At 43.0% G+C, this 7,801-nt stretch overlaps 1 pseudogene across 1 annotated transcript in view; it reads right to left on the bottom strand.

Moving 5' to 3' along the window:
- LOC308152046 (Fanconi anemia core complex-associated protein 24-like) overlaps positions 1 to 3,585 on the bottom strand; it is a 29,931-nt pseudogene extending 26,346 nt beyond the window's left edge. Inside the window, exon 1 of the transcript in view lies at positions 3,496 to 3,585. The product of the transcript in view is annotated as a Fanconi anemia core complex-associated protein 24-like (transcript). The remainder of the gene's footprint in view (positions 1 to 3,495) is intronic.
- Positions 3,586 to 7,801: the final 4,216 nt, after the last annotated feature.

Here is a 7,801-nt window from a genome sequence, read left to right on the forward strand (position 1 = left end):
GAGGTGTGTTTGCAATGTGAAATGTGTTCAATACTTCCGACCAGAAACCATAGGGTTGCCAGATTGTTTGGTGGAATTAGCGGTTTTAGACTGTGGTTAGGGTGGAAAATGTCATTCCCATCTGGCAACCCTGCTCGCCAATCAAGAAGCGAGCTGACTTCTTCTTAATAATAATAACTTTATTTGTATAGCGCTTTTCCTGCAAACGTTGCGGCTCAAAGTGCTTTAATCATTATATAATCTTAATTTAATTATTTTGTAATTTAAAGGCAATATTAAAAGGATGGGTTCACGCGAGATTTCTGGCTTGGGGAACGAGACTAGAGAGTCCGGAATCTGTCGTTCCCCACGCCCATTTTCCGAGCAGGTTGAGAGTTGAGAGTTGATTGCACAATTGAAGAGAATTGACTCTTAACCCTCCGGTTGTGTTCATGTTTGCCCCCCCATCCTTGGTGTTCCCGGTCTAATTAGACCGGTCTGATTAACTGCTTCATATCTTAAAAACTACATTGTCAAATTTGCTAAATTTGGTACCTGGTGAAAGCTGAGACCTGTGAGATGTTAAAAATGAACATAGATATGACAAAATTACTGTAATGTGACTAAATACACAGTAGAAATTGAATATTTCATTTCCGTTTTTGAGAATTTCAAATAAGAAGGCCAGTTACACCCTGAAACTCTATCTCTGCCAAACAACACATTGGATCAGTTCTTCAACATCTCAACATATACTGTGCAAAATTTGATGAGACATAAACAATGTAGACTATTGGTTAACCTGAATAACTGCAATATAGAAAGAATAGACACTGAAAATGTATTCCAAAATGAACATTTATTGTAAAACAAATTCACAGAACATCAGAATGAATAGTCGTGTGTGTGTGTGTGTGTGTGTGTGTGTTTGCTTGCAGAAGCAAGAAAGCCAGGACATATACTATACCATTGCCCAATCATAGCTGTTACTGTAGTGTTGCATGTGCATATAATTCTATTTTGATGATTGGGTTGAGAGAGGAGGTACACCACAAGAACGGTGGTCAGGGTCAAGGTCTCTCTGCCTGTGTGTGTGTGTGTTCACCCACAGGATTGGCATTTTGCAATCAGGTCAGAGTGTGCCTTGCAAACGTAGGCATCACATTTGTAGCATGTAAGGCTTGTTTTATTGTCTCTCATAGTGCTACCTCTGAACAACACAAAGATCTCCGATCATCCACTCAGGCTAAAGACAGCAAAGACTATGATGTCTTTATGCAGTGGCTGGAGATACATCCACCATTTGCAGGTTACCAGCCTGATCACCTAGTGTCTATAGCTACTGGTGTTATAGCTGACACATCCGTCAATTGTGACAATGCAGCCTCCAGGATAACAGGAAAAAAGTTCTCAGAAATGACACTGCATCGCACTGACAAAGTCAAGACTATAAGGGATAAAAACACCATCAATGTCAGGGGACAAAACATGGTAGTGAATCCCAGTCTCCTTTTCAACAGGATCACCTGTGTCCTAAAGACAAGTTCTGACATGGAGCAGTTCATGTCATATGAGCTTGCTCCTCAACCTCCATCCCTGTTTCATAATGGTGTCATGCGAAAGACAACCAAGAGTGTTCTAGGTACTCTTCTCAAGTAATTTGCCCCTGTACAACCTAACATTCCAAAGAACTGCCAGTTTGTTCTAGATGGAGGCCATCTGTTGCAGTCTGTGGTGTGGCCACAGCCATCTACTTACGGAGATGTGTGCCATTGCTACATTGCCTACATCCTGAAACACTATGGGGCTGGTGCTGTAACTGTAACTGTGTTTGATGGCTACAGCATGATCTCTACCAAGGCAGCAGAGCAACTGCGCAGGGCAAAGAAGTCCACATTCAGTGACATCTTATTTGATCAGAACATGCCAACCACAACAACTCAGGCAGCATTTCTAGCAAATAGCCACAACAAGGAGCGTTTGATAGAGATGCTCAGTGACTTGCTGAGTCAAGCAGGTGTTCAGGTGAAGCAGGCACAAGCTGATGCAGATGCATTGATAGTCTCTACTGCTCTGTCATTGGCAGAGTCAATCAAACCAGTCGTTGTTGTTGGAACTGACACTGACCTGCTGGTAATGCTGGTAGCTCAAGCAACCACAAACATGGACCTTTACATGTTATGCTGCAAGAACCCCACAACTGTGTAGGCCTACAGGGTTCATGACATTCAAGGGAGCATTGGTAACACCAGTAAATATCTGATGGTGTTACATGCTATAACTGGATGTGACACTGTATCTGCTCTGTATCGCATTCAATCTGGTGCATAAGAAGAAAGAGTATGATCTAATTGACACATTCATCAATGCTGCAAGTAGTCATCAGCAAGTACAACAAGCAGGTGAAAGCTTCCTCCTGAAGCTGTATGGAGCTTCCAGTTGTGAATCACTGGATCAGTTCCGATACATTGCTTACAATAAGGCAATCAGCAGAACTTCACTTTCCTCATCCTTCCAGTTGGCAACTTTGCCTCCAACAAGTGCTGCAGCCAAGCAACATTCATTCAGAACATATCTCATTGTTCAGGAATGGATGGGAAGGCCATTGCAGCCAACAGATTGGGGATGGAAAATTGAGGATATCTTGACTCCAGTTGAAACTGACCGCCCCATTGCTCCAGACACTCTGCTCAACATGATCTCTTGTGGCTGCAGAGCAGATGGCTGTGGAGTGTCATGTGGCTGCAGGAAGATGGGGGTACACTGCTCTGCCTTGTGTACAAAGTGCAGTGGTCAAACATGCAACAATGCAGCACCAATGCCATCTTTACTAGATGATGAGGGAGAAACTGAAGAATCAACACCAATTTCTGATGATGAGGATGATGACTGAAGTGATTTATTATTATGAAATGTCTCCATTCAAGAAACTAATGATGAAATTGACTTACTTATCCTAAAAAACATATGTTGACCTTTTAATTGCATTTGTATCAGGTTTTAAGCCTGAGATACGGAAAAATCTCCAAATGGCGGCCATTTTGGACGCCATCTTGAATATCTCCGAGAGCACAAGGGGGATTAACGGGGACTTTTAGTATGTCATTCCTAAAGGTATTCTGAACATATCCTGAAAAATTCAGCTTGTTACACATTTGTTCCGGGTGTAACCCTATTACTACTGGACTATACCCACAGATCAGACAGTTGTTGTCTTATCCGACTCCATGGCACTTTACCACAGAGTCAGACAACCTTCCCAACTCACTCATCAGTTCAACTTGGATCAAAAGGACATCATTTGAGGTGTTTTTCATCACCTTGATTGGTTGGTCCTGCGTTACTCCGAACTGCTGGGGGAAGTTGTATTTATTTTATTTAACCAGATGTCAATTGAGAATCAATTGATTGAACATCAACAGTTCAAAGTTGATGGGTGAGTTGAGAAGGCAAGTGCCATGCAGTCGTATAACGTGGCTGTTTGTTTTGACTAGGTTGCTAGCGAGTTTAACTTACCCTTCAAACTTTGCCCCTCCACTTCTCATTGGCAATGATGTGTCCATAAGGGGGGACAGCATTTACAAGCACTGCCCTTTTTGTCTCCATTTGGAATTACGAACAGGACGAGTTTGTGTGAAAGAGTTTGGTGAAAATCGGCAGGGACTGAAAGTGAAGTTTCTGACGGACGTGAATACGTCTATACCGCCATCTGGTGGGCAGCGGAGGGAATACATCTATACCGCCTTCTGGTGGGCAGCGGAGTGAATACATCTATACCGCCATCTGGTGGGCAGCGGAGTGAATACATCTACACCGCCACCTGGTGGCAGTAGAGAACATTACTCATTACCTACCCGATAAGTAGCAGCTCGCTGTGATTGATCAATCACATTGCAGGTGCCAGTCAGGTCTGTGTTCGGTGCGTTGGACTTCTTGCTCAGCGAACTAGCAAGCTACTAGCAAAGGTACAAAACTAGTGAAATTGCTATCCTATCACGATTCAAAGGCATGTGCAAGCGAATATCTGCTAGCTGAAATTATAATTAGCCAAGAAAATCTCCGTTTACCATATGAGTTTATTACCAGACTGCGTTTCTCGTGAAGTCATTAGCTAAGCAGGCTAACCGCAGGTGCTTATTTTATTGAGCAAAAATCATAAAATGCACGACTATAACTAACTATTTTAACCATTATTATATAGCTTATAGATTTGAAGAACACACCAAGCTGAGTTTGTTGCTGTGTTGTGGAAGCTAGCTCATAAAGCAAGTTTCAATGATATGTAATACAGCCACGTGCGATGTTCTTTGTTTTAACTTGCAGTTGGCCAAGCTGTTGGAGGTTTGAACGATGCTTCACATATCCATTTTGAAGGTAATTATTTCATCATTGCATACATGTGTAGTATTAATAGTGGCTGATGTCGGTTCAAGTTCTGACCTTGTTAGAAGAAGAATGGATGTTTTATTTGCCATGCAATCAACTTGTCAATCAATTGTTGGAATTTGGTATTTTTTGCTCTAGGCACAGGGTCAGCAATAGTCGGCTTCCCTGGAGCAATTAGGGGTTAAGTGCCTTGCTCAAGAGCACATGCAGCTCCCTCATGAGGCGGGGATCGAACCAGTGACCTTCCGATTGCTAGCCGGCCTCTCTAACCACTAGGCTACCGCCTCCCCCATACCATATTGTTACCATGCATCTTTGAGACCTAACCTGTATAGTTGACTTGACATGCTCTCTATCGAAGGCTGAGAATCCGTTCTGTCTCTGGGGCCGGATCGTGAAGGGACCAGGGATCGAACCAGAGAGTCCAAAAGCGTATGAAGACCTGCAGGTGAAGATGAACCTCTTCTATCATGAGGTCAACCAGGATGTGCAGAAGATAAAGCCTTCATCTATACACGAAGGGCAGGTAATGACTGTGAACTGTTGTGCACACATTCTCCATCTACCTGTTCTGGAGACATTTTCATGGTATAAGAAACACATTTTGTAGTTTCTAGTAAAAGTATTCCTGCATTTCTACATGGCTTAGCTCAGTGGTTCTCAAGCCTCTCCTCGGGGACCCCCAGCCGCTCCACATATTTGGTCTGTTCCACCACCAGCACACCTGATTAAACTAATCAAGTACAAAGCAATTCTGGTTTGTACTTGATTAGTTGAATCAGGTGTGCTGGTGGTGGAACGGATCAAATATGTGGAGCGGCTGGGGGGCCCGAGGAGAGGTTTGAGAACCACTGGTTTAGCCCATGCATGACTTGAATGTGGAGGTGAATAGGGATGGTGATTGATAAGATGTTATTGATACTAGGGATGCCCTGATACTGTTTTTTTTTTTGCCACCGATCATCTATGAGCAATATCTGCCGATATACTGCCAATACCGATATAAAAAAATAAAGAAAAAGAAGAAAATCAAATTTAAAAAAAGAATAATGAAGATTTGTGTTTTTAATTAACACATAAATAACATTAATCTAGTGTAGTCTAAAGAAATATGAATTCAAGAATACAAATAGTGAATTAAATAACACATATTATTTATTTATTACTAGGCTGGAAAAAAAATAAACAAAAATGACCTTATGTCTTGGAACCGCTTTGCATTATTGCAAACAAAATAAATAAATAATATTAATTCAATCAAAGCTCGTTTTCCATGGAGAGTGGCTTATTTAGGTTATTGAGCATGCAACTGTTATGTAGGACACTGTGTTTTGGTGTTTGCGACGTCACTAAAACTACAAACACACCACGGAACGGTGTGGACCTCAATTCTTTCATGCCTCTGAAATATAACATTGGCGAAGAGGATGGCTGAGTTTTCACTACCAACACCAACACCTTTCTGGTCTGTGCTCGACAAGCCTCTGACTCTGTGCGGTTGAAGAAGCACAGCTGTCAACGATAATCAAATCATAACAAGAAAACACACTAACGTAATCACAACAAAACACACAATAAAGAGATGCATCTCTGTACCTCAAATAAACACAGCAAAAATAGGCAAAAGGTAGCAAGCTGCACACCACTGCTGCATAACAGATATAATTCAAAAGCAAACTAAGTCACATCACACAAATACATACTGATAATATTAAACTATGCATTTTACTTTGCATCATTCTGCGGAAACCTTTATTTTCAACTACACTGCACGGGCGAAGGTCCTTGCAAATAAACCCAGCAATAGAATAGTTGTAGCCCTCTGGGAGTTAAAAGGAAGCCTTGCTTTAAAATATAATGGTTCCAGACTTTAGATTTGTATGTCAGAGGTGCTTTTCGTATGAGTTTTTTCCCGCTTTCAGCCATTCATCTCCGTTATACAACGCTCGTGCGCAGCTTGTTTCTCCCCTCAATTTCTTTTTTCAAATATCGATATTTGGCGACGTGAACTGATAATTGTATCACAAGAGGCCGTGACACAATAATCGCTGTATCGATATTTTGTCCCAGACAAAGAAACATTAACACATTAGTAGCACTATCTGGCACGGAGCGCAAAGTATCAATGGGCGCATTATTATTCAGTGGCAGCGACGTGCAGTTCGTCTACCATTTAGATTCCACAATGTTGCATTTCCTTTGACTTTGTTTCCCACATTTTAAATAGATAACATGCTACTTTATAATCAGCTTTCTCAAACAACGTTTGGGAACGGATACCAGGTGTTGCAGGCATCCCCCTGCAATTTGCATACAGACCCAACCGCTCAGCAGACGACGCAGTCAACTTGGCGCTCCACTATATTCTGCCACACCTGGACAATCGGAACACCTATGCCAGAATCCTGTTTGTGGATTATAGTTCAGCCTTCAATACCCTCATTCCTGACCTCCTCCACAATAAACTGGCCCAGCTGAATATCCACCCCTCCATCAGTCAGTGGATTACTGACCTCCTCACCAACAGGAGGCAGTATGTCAGGATGGGCCCTCATCTGTCTCAGCCCCGCACAGTTAACACCGGTGCTCCTCAGGGCTGTGTGCTCTCCCACTTTCTCTACTCCCTGTACACCAACGACAGTACCTCTGGTGACACATCTGTCAAGACCATCAACTATGCAGATGACACCACCATGGTTGGGCTCATCACTAATAATGATGAGACTGCCTACCGGAGGGCGGGAGGTCGGCCGCCTGGTGTCCTCGTCTGCAGCCAATAACCCGGAACTCAACAACACCAAGACAGTGGAGGAGATTATGGACTTCCGTAAAAAGGCTCCAACGCACTCTCCACTGGTCATCAATAACTCCCCTGTCACGATAGTGGATGAATTCAAGTTTCTGGGCACTACCATCTCCAACAAACTAAAATGGGATAACAACATCACCCATTTAGTGATAAAAGGCCAGCAGCGTTTGTTCTCCCTCCGTCAGCTGAAGTCGTCACATCCTGGTCCAGTTCTACAGGGCCGTCATAGAAGGCGTCCTAACATCTTCCATCACTGTCTGGTACGACACTGCGTCTGCCCGAGCCAAGGCCAAGCTACAAAGAGTCGTAAGGACAGCTGAGCGGCCCATCGGCTGCCCTCTGCCTCCCATCACAGACCTCCATAGCTCCAGATCATTGAAGAGAGCACGCAAGATTGTGGCTGACCCCTCACATCCAGCTCACAGCTTGTTTGAATTACTCCCTTCTGGACAGCGGTACAGGGCCATCAGGTCAAAAACATCACACCACTTGAACAGTTTCTTCCCCAAAGCCATAGCCCTCCTCAATAACTCCTGATCATTGCACCTTGCACATTACATGTTTTTGCACTAAGTTGTTATTTATTCACTTGTATATATTGTGTGTCTTGAGTATTGTTGTGTTGTC

Source organism: Nansenia antarctica (genome assembly GCF_963989245.1).
Source record: "Nansenia antarctica genome assembly, chromosome: 2".
NCBI classification, from domain to species: domain Eukaryota; kingdom Metazoa; phylum Chordata; class Actinopteri; order Argentiniformes; family Microstomatidae; genus Nansenia; species Nansenia antarctica.